Genomic DNA, 14708 nt, shown 5'->3' on the forward strand with positions numbered 1-14708 from the left:
TTTGTATATAGCACTCTCAATCCTTTTTAATGCTTATTCATTTGTGAGGCTTTAAGAACAGTACTGCAGGATGAAGAGATGTCGGAATTAATTTTATTAAAAGGGAGATCTTATTTCACTTTATGCTGGTTAGAGACAGTGATCTGATTTACGTTACAATAGAGATGTTGTGTGGTGTGCCACTGGTCAAGCAAGAGATTAGGAGAGGTAAGTGATAATTCTCTTCCAGTGCCTCTACCATACGTTCCTCTACATCCTGATAATTAATAAATGGGCTAAAAACAGTCAAGTGTGCTTGCAGATTTCCCCAATACACATCCGTAAGCCAGTGGCTGTTCTTCCATACATCTTCAACTTAGCGTACATGTTTTTACTCTGCATGTATCATGACCATTTCTTCCCTGGTAATAGATTACTGTCTTGATTCCGCAAGTGGTATATCCCACACTCAGTTTCTTAGATCACTTGAGTCAGTGGCAGACCAAAGTCTTGGCATTATGCATTAAAACCGTCCAGTATCATTAGTAGCGCTTTTCCTTCCTTATACGTTTTTGATGATATCAATGTGTTTATCAACCAAATTATATTTTTGGTTTATGTTTGCATGGAGGGACATAGATGTCCATAATTATTAACGGTGTACGGTTTCTGGAAAATGTTAGGTTGGAACTACATATGAGTAATGAGAGAAAGCTGGTCAACAGTAGGAGGCAAGAGGAGACCTCTGTGCAAAGTCTGCATTTATTTAGACAGAGAGCGAGGGACAAATCTAACATGGTCATGCTTTTGTATGTTTTTATGTTGCGATTTTAAAAGACTAAATTGCCAATTACTTTTGGATAAGTTGGCAGCACTTGCTACTTAATCTTCATGCTCCAAATTGAGGCCGATGCAGGCAAGACATAAAAAGATGTATTAGATATCAAATCTGTATTGCATAAAAAACAAATTCCTAACACTTCAGAAATACGAAATACATTAGCAATACTTGCAGCAGCTACATAGGGCCAGTTAAGCAAATATGATGAATTTCAGAAACAGCAGTTATTGAATACCTCACATTTTGGAAAGCTGATCGACAGCACAAAGGAGCCATTTGCATGTTCTGCTGCAAAATTAACATGGTGGAGAGGGTGTGGGGCCAGCACCCTAGTCTTATTTCCTATTTCACCAAAATATATTTTCCAGATGAATATGTCCAAAATAAAAAATAGAAAATCTTTAGCATGGCCACAGGGGGAGAATTCCAGCCTTGGAAAAGCAATACAAAATATAAAACCGCACCAACTAAGTAGATTACTTTGTACTGCTTGCTAAGAAAATGGCCAATAGAAAAAAGGTAACAAAAGCCAGACATAGAATGATGTCCTTTTGACAGTGCAGAGAGAAATAAAGTTACTCATCATAGTGACTTCTGTACTCCTAGTCCATAGCCCCCTTAGCGTCCATACAGACATATGGGTGTCTGTCCAAGGGGACAGGACCGGAGCTCTTTTTCTCCGTTTAAAGATTTTGTGTAACCCCATCAACTGGCAACACCCATCAGTCCTTAAAGACTCTAGAAAGGCAATGTGATTATTGTTCTAATCCTAGGGGGGGCAGCAAGCAGGGCGTATGGAAGAAAGGGGACTATGGACTTTTCGTACAGAAGTCACTGTAGTGAGTAACTTTCTTACTCCTATGTACCAATCCCTTTTCTCCATACTTATGAGGGATTAAAAAGCACCAATAAACCAGGGGAGGTTAGAAATTAACCATAGCCAAACAAGTTCTCTAGGACCTTCTACCCAAATCTGGCATCTACCAAGCAGCATTGTCAATGCAGCTTTACTAAAGACATCCTAGGGAATGTTTCTCTGAAACAGGACTGCTGCAGCTTTGGCTCTTTATGCATGCACGTGCAAGCCTTTGTGTACTGCTTTTTTCATGACGCTTGAAAGCCTCCACAGTGCAAGAAACAATCCATCAAGCGATTGTTGACTTAGAAGTCCGCAAGCCAGACTGCAGACCACCAAACGTTATGAACAGGCTGTCCGATTTACTAAAGTCTTCATATCTGTCCAAGTAAAACATCAGACAACAGCTCACATTCAGAGTGCAAAGCTCTACCAGCCTTCGCCTGAAGGACAGAAATCTCCTGATTTAGGTGGAAACAAGAAACTTTAGGCAAAAAAGAAGAGTGGGTTTTAAGGATCCCCTCATCTTTTATTAAAAAAAAAAACGGTTCATGGCATTATCCGCATCCGAGCCTGAATCTCACAGATTCTTCTGGCCGAAGAAGTAAATCACCTGTCCACGTTCCTGGCTCAGAAGGTCCTGGGACACTGAAAGGAGAAGAGGGCCAGACCCGGTACTGAAAAGTACCCCCAGAGAAAGTCTAAGGAATGTGTGTGCTGCATGGATGAGGACATGTAGATAAGCATCTTTCAGATCCACAGTGCACAACCAATCTCCCAGGACGATTAAATGCGGATTTGAGCTGGCAAAAACATCTTGAATTGTTTTAAGGGGAAAGAAAACATTCAGAAATGAAAGATCTAAGATTGTCAGGCCGATCTGGTCCTTATTCGGGACAGTTAAAAAGACTAGAGTAAAAACTGCTTTAACTTTCAAGATGGGGGACTAATGCCCCGTAGATTGACAATTCCTGAAAAAAAGAGCGGCAGAGCTGACTTGAAGTAGAGCGGTAGAAGAGGGAGGGATTGGAGGAATCTAAAGAGGATACCCCTGGGTCACAACAGATCAAATCCAAGAATCCCTTCAAATGGTGCACCAGCCTTGATGGCATGCAGAAATCATGCCCCCTACCGTGCATGGATGGATCTGTACACAAGCATAATTGTTTCTTGGGTTCTGCAGTGGTAGAGGTGGAAGAGGGGAAAAATACTGTATTTGAGGATCTTTGCTGCATCCTTCTCTGAGCACTGGGAAACCTGTCAAGCTTCCTACTCTGCTATGTTAGGAACAACCGGCCTCACTCCCCAAAAACGTTGAACCCAGAAGTCCAACCAGCCCATTGGAGTACTAGGAAAATTAGTCTTAGCTAGTGCCGGAGCCAGTTTTGGGAGGTATTGAAGCTCCAGACTGGATCAGTGGTACAGGTTGAATCTGTGCCACCCGATGAATGATTTCCTTAATAAGACTCTTGAAATAGCATACCATCAGCTCGGAGCACATGATCTGCTGATGTTTTTGGAAAAATACGTCTTCCAAGGTTGAAGTTGCAGCCCATGAGGAAGAAGCTGGGGTCCATGAGGAAGATAAGGATGGGGTCCAACATGAGGATGGAGCCAGCTAAAATGTTGGAGGTCTGGGGCGGTGGGCAGGAAGGCATATGCAAGATCTTAAAAACAAAGAAGCCCCCAGTTCAGTGGACAAGGTTGACATTGGTGACCAGTCTAATCTTACAAATCACCTTCTTGCCAACAGTTGAAGGCAAATGAATTTGAGGTGTTCTGAGCCTAACTTATCCAAAGAAGATATCTCTATCTCTTCAGCAGTGCGAGATACTGAGAAAGAGATCGGTTTGTCCTGGTGTTTAGTTGGAATTTTCTTGGTGCTGTGGCACTGCTCCTTCAGATACCGAAGTACCGGAGGGTTTTTTAAATGTTTTATTTGGAGGACAAAGCTTGCCATTTAGTTGAAGCTTGTGAAGCTGCCATGCACGCCTTTCCGTTTGAGGCCCAAATCTTGCACTTTGTTGGAGTTGCAAGGATTTTTACCTCGGCGCAGAACTAGATGTTCGAGATCCTGCAGGGCCCTCGGGTCCGAAACCTGATACAATTGGTGAAGCCCTCAGAGCGGACACCAGAAGGTAGAGGACAGCCCCGCTACTAGACCTAGAGAGGTCATTGGTGGAGGCAATAGTCCGAGCAACCAGGGAGAGAGCTCCTGTTTTAGACCCCTGTAGGATCCTCAGTTTGTACCCCGGTGGAAGTCTGTAAGGCGTGCCGCAGTGAAGCAATGCCTAGTTGATACACCACTTGTGTCCCTTCTGCTTGTGCAGGCTGTTGTGAACTGAGCTGTGACTTCATCTACTTGGATGCAACAAACTGATGTGTTCCGGCAGCGACTTATGAAAAACGTCCCGCCAACAAATAGACCTTCAATGAAGCATGTGAACAAAAAAAATAACAAAAAAATAAAGACATGACAAACTTACCCACCTGTTTTCCGGGCCCCAAGCACTCTAAAAAGTCCACGAGAGTCTGCCGCCACATACTGCCTGCCACAGAAGCAACATACCACAAAACCAGTGATACCCATCATTAAATGAAGAATTTGGGAGCAAATGAAGCAGTAAAAAAAAAAAAAAAAAAAAAAAATTATAATAATAATTGCCTGCAGACTGTGCAAAGCTTCCAGTCCTATCTAAGCAGCAGAGAAAAAGGATGGATGGGTATTTACAGTGGGCCGGGTCAGTGGGGGTATCCAGCCTATTGCACCTTACCGCGCAATACAAATTCTTTCAAAGGGGAATTATACTTTTTGTGCTGTGAAGAAGAAAAAAAAAAAAAAAGCTCCAGTCCCATTGCCTTGGACGGACAACCATAACAATGGAGAAAGGGGATGGGACATAGGAATACATTGGGCCCTGGATACATTTAGAAAGCACATGGTCCACCATACATCAGAGGTGGGAATTTGGAAAGAAGAAAGGACAAATTATTTGTGATTGGCAAATCTGGAAGCGCATTTCCCTATACTGTCCTACAATTAAACTAATACTTCAGTTGGATCAAAAGAATCAACATAGAAGATAGGCTCAGAGTTGTAAAGTTACGTTTACTGCAGTAGGTGGCTCAAGTAGTACCAGTAGAATTAAAGATTATTTTATACCAGGGAACTAACCATCATGGAAGTTTTGCATGGAAAACAGGCTGAACACTTAACTCTGGCTTTTAGATCAATGACTAAATAAACCACTGCAGCCTGGATTGGTGTGCGGGGTTAGGGGGAGCGCTATTAGAGGCACACAACTTTAAAAAAACAAATGCTAGCTAATCAGCAGTGTCCAGAAAGGCAGCACTCTGAGAAAGGCATGAAGCAGAAGCAAAAGATGGTGTTCTGTTCATGAGAGCTAAACATTGTGGAGGTGAAGCTGCTAAGGTTCCGGTGAGCGAGAGTCTACATGAGAATACTGAAGCATTCAGCACGAGATTTTTCTACTGAAGACCTGTATACACTGCTGATGATCCAAGGGAGAAAGCAAAGATTCTCCTGCATTCAACCCACAGGTGAACTTCAGCAAGTCCATTTGCAATTCGAAGTGGATTGGGTGCCATTGGAGATCTGAGCTGCAGCAAGGCCAAATCCTGAATTCAGTAAAGAATTCAGAGAAACTGCAAATCTTATGTGCCACTATAAACCATGCTGGGAGCTGCAGGCAATAGGATGAGGGGAACCAAGAAAAGGAAATGGGGTAAGTGACAGAATACCAGGAACCCTGAAGAGTGGGGTGTCTGACCCACAGGTCTCTAACTCCAAATAAAACGAAAAAACTATCTCGGGCAAGTGGTGGCCAAAAGAGATTTGTGAATGATTAGAAAATTGCACATAACTGGAAGTGCTGCAATTTGAAAAAGGAATTGTCCTGTTTGAGAAATATGTGGCATACAAGAAAACAATGCTGGGTTCTCGGAAATGAAGATGGTTTTCAAATTTGTTATGAATGAAAGCGTAAAACAAGATTATGCTGTGTTTTATTGAAGACACCCAATAAGTTTTGTGAATCTCCCCTCCCACCCACATAGCGCACCCCCTCACTCCCAACTGAAGTTGGCTGCATCAGAACCAGAAGAGAACACACATTTTTTCAGAGGAGGGTGGTTTTTTTTTTTTTTTTAAAAGGTTGACGTTATAGAAGATATAAATCAACAGAAGCATCTCCGAGGAAGGTTTGTGGTGGGGGAGGTGGTACAGAAATTAGATCAGCCTGGTGTTTGGAAACATACAAGATCCGATGTGTGCTGCTGGAATGACACGCTGTCCATCTAGAAGCATGAGTGCAATCTGATGCGGTTAAGCTTTGCAAAGGTTGATGGACTTTGTAAGGGAGCAGGGGGATCAGGTGGCAAGGTCTACAACAGGGTTTAATGTTTTCGATTTGTTTCATGAGATGTTCATACTTGTGACAGAATGGCCATCTTTGAGGGCTTTATCGTTTGAATGTTTGATTTTTATTGCATATACCAGAAAATTCTGATTAAACCCTGTTTCATAAAGTTATGGATGCTAAAAAGCATACTGCAACCAGGTGACTCAGCTGGCACAGTCTCAACTAATCCAGCCACTTCCTGCAGCAGCAGAAGAGCAGGGGCAAAGGTTACATGCGCATTCCAGAGTAGCCTGCTGGAGCCAAGCTCAAGGCAGGCAGAGGTGTAGTCAGTTTTTTTCAAATTATTTGCGGATCTTCAAAAGGCCCGAGGGTAGGGGAAACCGTAAATCCGAGACCTGCCTAGTTTGGCAGGGTGGCTCTTGCAATTGTGCTATTAAAAAGCCAAAAATATTGGTTGTTCGAGTCGTCAACTTGGATCAATGAATCAGCAGACAGTTGATTAAGGTAGGTCTGTCCTGCACTCCACCCAGATATCCATTGGGTGGAGGTCTGGAAGTTTCCTTTTGATGCTCCTGTATAGGAATGTCACCACCTTTCCTAGGACACAAAAGACCCCGAGGATGTGGGCTTGGCATTCACATCAAAGACATTCTAACCATCACATACAACGGATACAGAGTGGGGTTCTACCCGGATTATGCTAAGGAGGTACAAAAGGCCCGCCAGTCGTTTGACTCAGTTGAGAAGAAACTTCAATCCCTGCCAATCAAGTATGCTCTCTTCTTCCCAGCGATGATCAAGGTCCATGACGAGGGCATGACCCACCTATTCCACAACCCCAGAGAAGCATGGGAATGGCTCGAAAACACAGATCCTCAACGGGCCCGCGGCCCGCCCTCCGGACCGTCCACACGGAAACCCTGGGTCCGGGTGGGGGTGTTTTAAGGATGTAAGTAATCAGAATCACCGGATGAGAAGACAGGACACTGACATATGCTGGCAGAAGAATCAAACACTGTCTACGAGCGGGGCCAGTGACACCCGAGCCACCCAGGTATCAGCCATACAACTACAGGGCAACGCCCAGACGTGTCTCTCTGGTATATACCTCTGCGCACCTTGGAAACACCAGGGATCACCATTGCTCCTTCCAGATGCCCCATTAAGTAACCCAAGCAGATAGAGTAAACACCAACACGTTATCCTTACTCTCCTGGAACGTTAACGGCCTCGGCTCCAGCGTGAAACGAAGATTGGTGCTCCAATAGCTCAATAGATATTCACCCAACATAGTTCTCCTCAATGAAACACACCTGATTGACACAAACACCAACTTTTTCAAACGATCCAATTACCCGCATTCCTACCACGCCAGATTCACAAAAGGCGCCAGGGGTACGAGGATACTAGTCCATAAACGAGTGTCCGTACAGGTCAGAAAAGTCAGAACCGATCCTCAGGGCCGCTATGTGATGCTGCTTGCTGACATCTGGGATGAGAAATGGGGCCTTTGCCGCAATTTACCCCCCCCCCACGCTCACGAAAGAACTGCTGACCGAACTACGGAACTTGCTCCTGGAAGAAGAGGCCAACCTGTGGGTGATAGGAGGAGATTTCAACGAAGTGATGGATGTCACAGTCGATAGGTTTTACAGGAGACCTGGAGGTCGACTCGCCCTGATATCGCTTGCCACGTTCGCTGAAGCACAGGGGCTAACAGACACACGGCGCTCACTCCATGGTGGCGAGGCTGGCTTCTCCTTTTTCTCCGGCGTGCATAAATCATTCTCAAGGATTGATGATGCCTTCATTCCCCGTAACACAAACCACAGGCTCCTATCTGCTGAATTCCTTCCAAGGGGAATTTCGGACCACTCTCCGCTCCTTATCACCATGAAGGCGGCCTCCCAACGCCCGGATCGCAACTGGCGCTTCAGCACATACCACCTGCGACTCCCTGAAATCGTGGAAGAGCTGGAAAAAAAAAAGACGGCAGAATACTTCGAAATGAACAAAGGCTCAGTGGAATGCCCGATCTCGATCTGGGAGGCATATAAGACGGTCCTCCGTGGAGAAGCTATCTCGGTGGTCTCCGCCAACCGAAAATGACAAGCCCAAAAGGTCAGGGAAGCAGAAGCACAAGTCCTGGAATGCGAAAGGCAAATCCTGGCACACAACACTCAAGAAGCAAAGGAGGCCCTGATCACGGCACAAGATGCCCTCAGCAATATAGTACTGGACAACGCACGAACAGCCCATCAGCTAGTCCGAAACCAAATTTATGAGCGAGGGGATAAAGCAAACAAAACCCTGGCCTGGTTGGAGAAACGTGAACAAAGCAGAGGACATGTGCGCGCTATCAAATCTCTGGACGGAACATTGCTGACGGAAGACTCCGACATAGTGGAAGCATATGCGGCATACTACAAGAAACTCTACACTCCGCCCACTGGAAGCCCTGCACTTGAGCCCTCTTGCTATCTAGACCCGATTGAGATCCCGAAACTCTCAACACCAATCAGACCTCCTGAACCCTGAAATCACAGAGACTGAAATACAAGAGGCGATCGCACAGCTTCAACCTGAGAAAACTCTGGGCCCCAACGGCTTCCCCACAGAGACTTGGAAATGCATCAGTGGCACACTACCGACCCATATGCACTGCATGTTCCTACGCAGTAAAGAACAAGGGGCACTTTCCTCGGACCTCAGAAAGGTGTGCATAGTCGTCATACATAAAACTGGAAAGCCCCCAGAGGAATGCACCTCCTACCGTCCCATTTCACTGATCAACAGAGAAGCCAAGGTCCTCGCCAGAACACTCGCTAATAGTCTATTGAAGGTGATTGAGACTCTCGTCCACCCAGACCAATGTGGATACATGCCCAACAAATCCACCGCATGAACTTACGCAGAATTCAAATTGCCCTGAGCAGAGCCTCAGAAATACCGGCTCCAATGGCCCTCCTGGCAGTGGACTTCGAGAAGGCATTTGACTCTGTGGGATGGGACGCCTTATGGGCAATCATGGCTCGAATAAACCTCGGGCAAACATTCATATCATGGGTCAAACTCCTTTACGCATCCCCAGAAGCCACGGTAACGGTGAACGGTAGGTCCTCCAAACCATTCCCGCTAGGCCGAGGTACCAGGCACGGGTGCCCATTATCCCTACTCCTCTTCCTCCTTGCCATCGAACCACTAGCAATAGAACTCAGAGCAAACAATGATTGGTCCGGATTTGCCTGGCCGGGGGGAGGCGAGGATCAACTCTCGCTCTACGCGGATGACCTCCTGGTATATCTTAGCAACCCGAGGACCTCATGCCCGACCGTCTCCCTTATCCTTAGGGAATACCAAAACTTCACGGGCCTAAAGGTGAACGAGGCCAAAACCATTTACTTCCCAATCCAGACGGTGAGTCTGCGATCCCAGAGACCGGCCCATATCATGTCTGTATCAGAGACGTTAAATATCTGGCCATACGGCTCGACCCGACATTAGAAGGGTTCCTCCAACTCAACCTTCAGCCCGTAATAGAGCGGTTTAATAGAGATGTCTCCCACTGGCAATCCCTGCCCCTATCTCTAATAGGAAGGGCCGCACTATTCAAGATGATGACCCTCCCCAGACTCCTGTATGTTCTCCAAAACGCCCCGCTCATTATCCCCCGAGAAACTTTCACACTTATCGATCGGAATCTTCGCACACTGCTATGGGGAGGGAAACAACCCAGAATTGCCCTTAATACGCTCCAGAGATCGGTATGGGAGGGAGGAATCGGCATACCCTGAATACTCGCGTATTATCTGGCGGCTCAGATTGGGGTGGTAAATGAATGGTTAAACGCAGATCCCACACTACCACATATCCGCATTGAAATAGAGACCATGTCCCCAATACCCCCACTGCAGATCCTGCATACCACCAACATCCAACTCCCGACGCTACCAAAAATAACGCAACATATCTGCCGAGCCTGGCGGGACTCACATAAACTGGTCGGCTGAAACGGTAGGTCAACACTATCCCAACCAATAGGGCGGAATGCGCACCTCCCGAAAATAGTAAAAATGGGCTCCTTTGAACACTGGGGAGCAAAAGGGATAAATACACTAGCACATGTGATCCAGGGGGGCCACTTCCTAAACTTTGAAACCATGCAAGAGCAATTCGGCTTGGGACCCATGGACCAGTTTCGGGATGCGCAGCTGGCCCATGCCATCCACACCCAGTTCCCTGACAACAATTATACCCCCCTGCTCTCCCATAGAGACCAATGTCCTCCCGCAACGGATCCCCTCCAAGGTCACCTCTACCCTCTATCAAGCACTCAACTCCTTCGGGGCCTCACAACTCGATAGGCTCAAAGAAAGGTGGGAAAGGGACCTAGGTGAACTGGAACCTGAAGATTGGATAGATGCATTAATGTCCCCTAGAGAAATTGGGATAGAAACCAAGCTCAGACTAATACAACTGAGAATCCTCCACCGCTACCATTATTCGCGCACTGACATGGCCAGATGGGGGGACCGGAGGATGAGATATGCATTAGATGCAAAACTGAGCCTGCTACCTTCTACCATATGATCTGGGACTGTCAAGTGTTACAAGTCTTCTGGGGGGGACTGTATCAACACGATCTCCACTGTCCTGGCGACGCCAATTCCCAATGATCCTAAAATGACACTCCTGGGCATCTGGGGAGAAATGGACTTGACAAAACACGAAAAAATGTTTTTGGCGGTTGCACTGGGGGCGGGCAAAAGACTCATTGCGGCCAACTGGGGCTCCACAAACCTGCTGTGCCCGAACCGATGGAGCAATGAACTGGACAGATGTGCAGCTTCAGAGCGCCGGATCTGTAATGCGCGGGGTTGTCCCCGTAAATTTGAAAAAATATGGGGTAAATAGCTCGATGCTCACTGAAACCCACCCCCTCCCATTTCCCCCTCCCTCTCCTCACCCCCTTCGCCCCCTCCCTACACCTCCCCCGTCTCGAGGACGTAAGTCGCAACCTGTGTTACCAGCATTTCTTTGTCTCGCAACCGTCTTACGGCCCCTTGGCCCCTGCAGTGCCCTTGCCGCTATCGATACTGCCTTGTTTTTCTTTTTCTGATGAATGTTTGTTTAAATATCCACGTTGTCGTTGTGTTGTTTAAATGCAATAAACAGTTCTTACAAAAAAAAAATATATATATATAAAGACATTCTAACCAGTATACAATAGATCGTCCACCCCAGGGGGCTGGTTACCGGAGTCTCTAGCTAAGAAGAGAAAGGGGCAGAGTTATGGTAACCTGGGACTACAGTACCATCCATTGAGGAGGTGGGGGGGGGGATTCCACTATCTTGGATTCTGTTCAGCACCCCTCCTCCCCCAAAACTTCCTGCCTCCTCCCCACTTCCTGCAGTCAAAGCTCTATGGGTATGAAATCAGGGAACGAAGGATACTTTGTTCCAAAGCAAGCCTGTTGTCAGCAGTCCAATCCACAACGCTCTAACAATCAGCTGAAGCACTTTGCCTGTAAAAAAGGGAGGCAGGGAAGACACTATTGTTCTTGATTCATCTTTCATACTCTCAGGAGAAGGAGTCACTGAATCTCCTTTGGGAATAGTCTATTCAAAAGCCATCTGCCATAAAGGTGAAGACAGAGCTTAGAGCACTAATGTCCCAGGGTGTAAGCTCAGGAGCAACATGTTGGCATCATATTATTCATAAATATATACATAAATAAATCCTACTGTACAATGGTGCTCACCAGTTGGTTTGGACCACTGTGAGAAAGATTCGACAACAATGGCAATGTAGGCTGGGCCAGGAATGTTATAGCCAATTAACCAGCCATAGTAGATCAACATGACATATTACTTTTCAAGGCATCACGCAGAGAACTACTAAAGGGTGGGGATTAGGAGGATTTAATGGACAAGTATAGACATGTTATTTCACGATCACAATGGGTGGTCGAGTGAGTTTGCATTGCATCAGAAGCGTTGTAGGACGCTAATGATGTGCAGATTGAGGCTATATTTTGGCATGCTTATCACAATAAGAAGCAATAACCACGTTCTGCTTCACCTTCACTGCCTGGGTCATGTGGGTGTGCAATGTGTATGGACTAATGAGGTAGCAATTGAAAAGAACTTGGACGCCCAAAACTAGAGCAGCCTTGCAAATCAAGAACATATCTACTACTGCTGTAATCAGCAGTCAAACAGTCCATCGGCGAACCTGTATTTAATGGGCCACTATGACTCAGCAACACTCCACCATCTCAGCAATACTTGAAGCCAGGATCATTGGCTGCAGCAGATACTTCGATCAGTAACCAATATAACTAAGTGGGCCTTCCCTTCTGCACTCTGGTAAGGTCTATTATGGCTGTTAGCAGAAGCTTGGAAATATGCACAAGTTGCAAATAGTAGCATGACCGCCTAACTGTCCCATAATTACATAGGTTCCAATTAGCTTTGTTGTACATGCAAGATGTGTCTGTATCCACCATTTGCATTGGTAAAAAGGTCCAGAAAAATAAAATACCCACACGGCCATTTGTGTGCTCTCCTGAAAATGTAACTGCTGTTCCTTTTCACAGCTAGTAGTAGACAGTTGACGAATAGGTGGCATGCATGTCCAACATTGCATCATTACGTCCTTCGCATACGATGGCATTGTACAGGCAAGTTTTGTGTTTAATGCCATCACACATTTGTTGGATGTTCTACATACCAATTGCCCTTGAATAATGGGCATGAAAGCAAGATGCATGCAAAACTGTCTAGGATTTCAAAGATTGCCCAACTTCATTACAAATAAATGTCTTGCTCATTTTTAATTGAAGAGCTAATTCATTCCTTCAGCTATCACTTAATACAATGTTCGCCAAAGGCACGAATGTGACCAACATTAGCGTAATGTGCGTAAAAATGCACCATTTGCTACCATTTCCCAAATAGTCCTTGAGAAATAATCCTAAGGCGCCAGTAAAGAACCCCACAGTGTTAATGGTCTTAAGTGCTTTAAAACTGCCCCATTTGCCACCTACATTCGTAAACCCCAGCTTTCTCTCAAATTAATTTAAAAGCCACTAGAAATGCATCTGGAATATAGGTGCATCTCTACTACATTGCTCTTAGTTGCTGAACATTAACTATTACTGTTTTAATTTGAGTTGTAATCATTTTGCCACCATATGAAAAGCAATATATTCGGCCATGGTACAAATGTTGCTCACCATTTCATTTGATAAGCAAATGTTGCTCACCATTTCACTTGATAAGCAAATGTTGCTCATAGCACACAGAAGGTTGGGGATCTCTGACTCAGAAGCAAGCTCAGTTCCCTACCCATTGCCAGGACATATTTGGGGTGACCAGCAGGCAGGCTGGACCAGGCCTACAACAACTGAGACACTGGTACCCCAGGACCCTTCACGCTAGATGTGGCAGAACCGTACAAGTGTGATCGACACCATACTGGCCAGGTGCTGCAGAAAGAAAGGGCTCATCTTCCTATGCAGATCCTGGAAAGGGCCTTCCAGCAACCCATAAATCGAGGAAAAGTTCTGGGCCTAGATTCCTGCATTGAACCGCTTGCGGTCTACACCAACCCAGTCATCTGCCTGTCCCAAGAGTCTTCATGCCACGTGCCATTGCGGCTTGTGAACTGCACTGTGTCTCTGACACAGTCACCGAGTTCACCGACCTTCTGCCGAATCACTGCCTCAGAAAACGCCTTGAAGTCTGGCTTGGCCGATTCCAATTCAGAGTGATCAACACATTTAGGAAAGAAAAACGTATATCATACACAGGCCTGCCTAGTTTTTCTTGGGAACTGTGAGAAGCTTGTAAAAGGTGGTCGATGGATTGATGGCCTTCATAGTTCTCCACCAACATTCATGAAGATAAAAATTGAGTTTAGTAGATCTTGGAAGAAAGGAAAAAACTCGCCAACAGGTCTCGGCCACTAGATATGTTCTTGGTCTATGTATAATTAAAGGTATGAAACCAAGCAAGTGCTATCTTCAACCTATCTGAGTGACACTACCGCAGGAGTGAGTATAGAACACAAATCCAACTTCCACAGAATAAGCAAACTAACTTCTTGCCCATTATGTTGTTGTCCCAAATAATCTTTATTAACATCCTCAAATACCCAAAGCTACACATGCATGTTTGTAAGATACGAGTTGGCCTGAGGATCTGAAAGTGGCTCCAGGTAGCTGCGCGTTAAGCTAACCAGACTCTCCTAGACTAGAAGCAGGAGCTAAATAGCTCCTAGCTCCCACCTCCCAACCGTTTCGAACCCTACCCTCCTAGGACTCTTAGCTCTACATCTCAATTCCTTCTCCGTTTCTGTTTAGTGTTATGGTAACAGATTTATAATGCGCAGGTTCGCCCTGAGCGATCTTGGCACGAAGAAGAAAAACACAGTCAGGTGAACAGCTCAGCACTAAAAGAGTAATGTCTTAAGAAGGCAGCAGAAGTGAAGGTGATTCTCAACACTTCTCAAAGCGGGAGAGAGGCTACAAGTTGTTCGCTGCAAAAGGGACACTCAATTGCAAACGAGAATGTTATTATAGAAGATGACTGGACCAATTTTCCCAGTAGATTCCATGCAAAAATGCCCGGTAAGGTCCAGTAACAA

The 14708-nt window shown here is 45.7% G+C and overlaps 1 protein-coding gene across 2 annotated transcripts in view; it reads right to left on the minus strand.

The window, feature by feature from the left end:
- Nucleotides 1–14708, minus strand: part of PTEN (phosphatase and tensin homolog) — a 791199-nt gene that overhangs the window by 681923 nt on the left and 94568 nt on the right. The window lies entirely within an intron of this gene.

Source organism: Ambystoma mexicanum, chromosome 8, assembly GCF_040938575.1.
Source record: "Ambystoma mexicanum isolate Mex_15411 chromosome 8, UKY_AmexF1_1, whole genome shotgun sequence".
Classification (NCBI taxonomy): Eukaryota; Metazoa; Chordata; class Amphibia; order Caudata; family Ambystomatidae; genus Ambystoma; species Ambystoma mexicanum.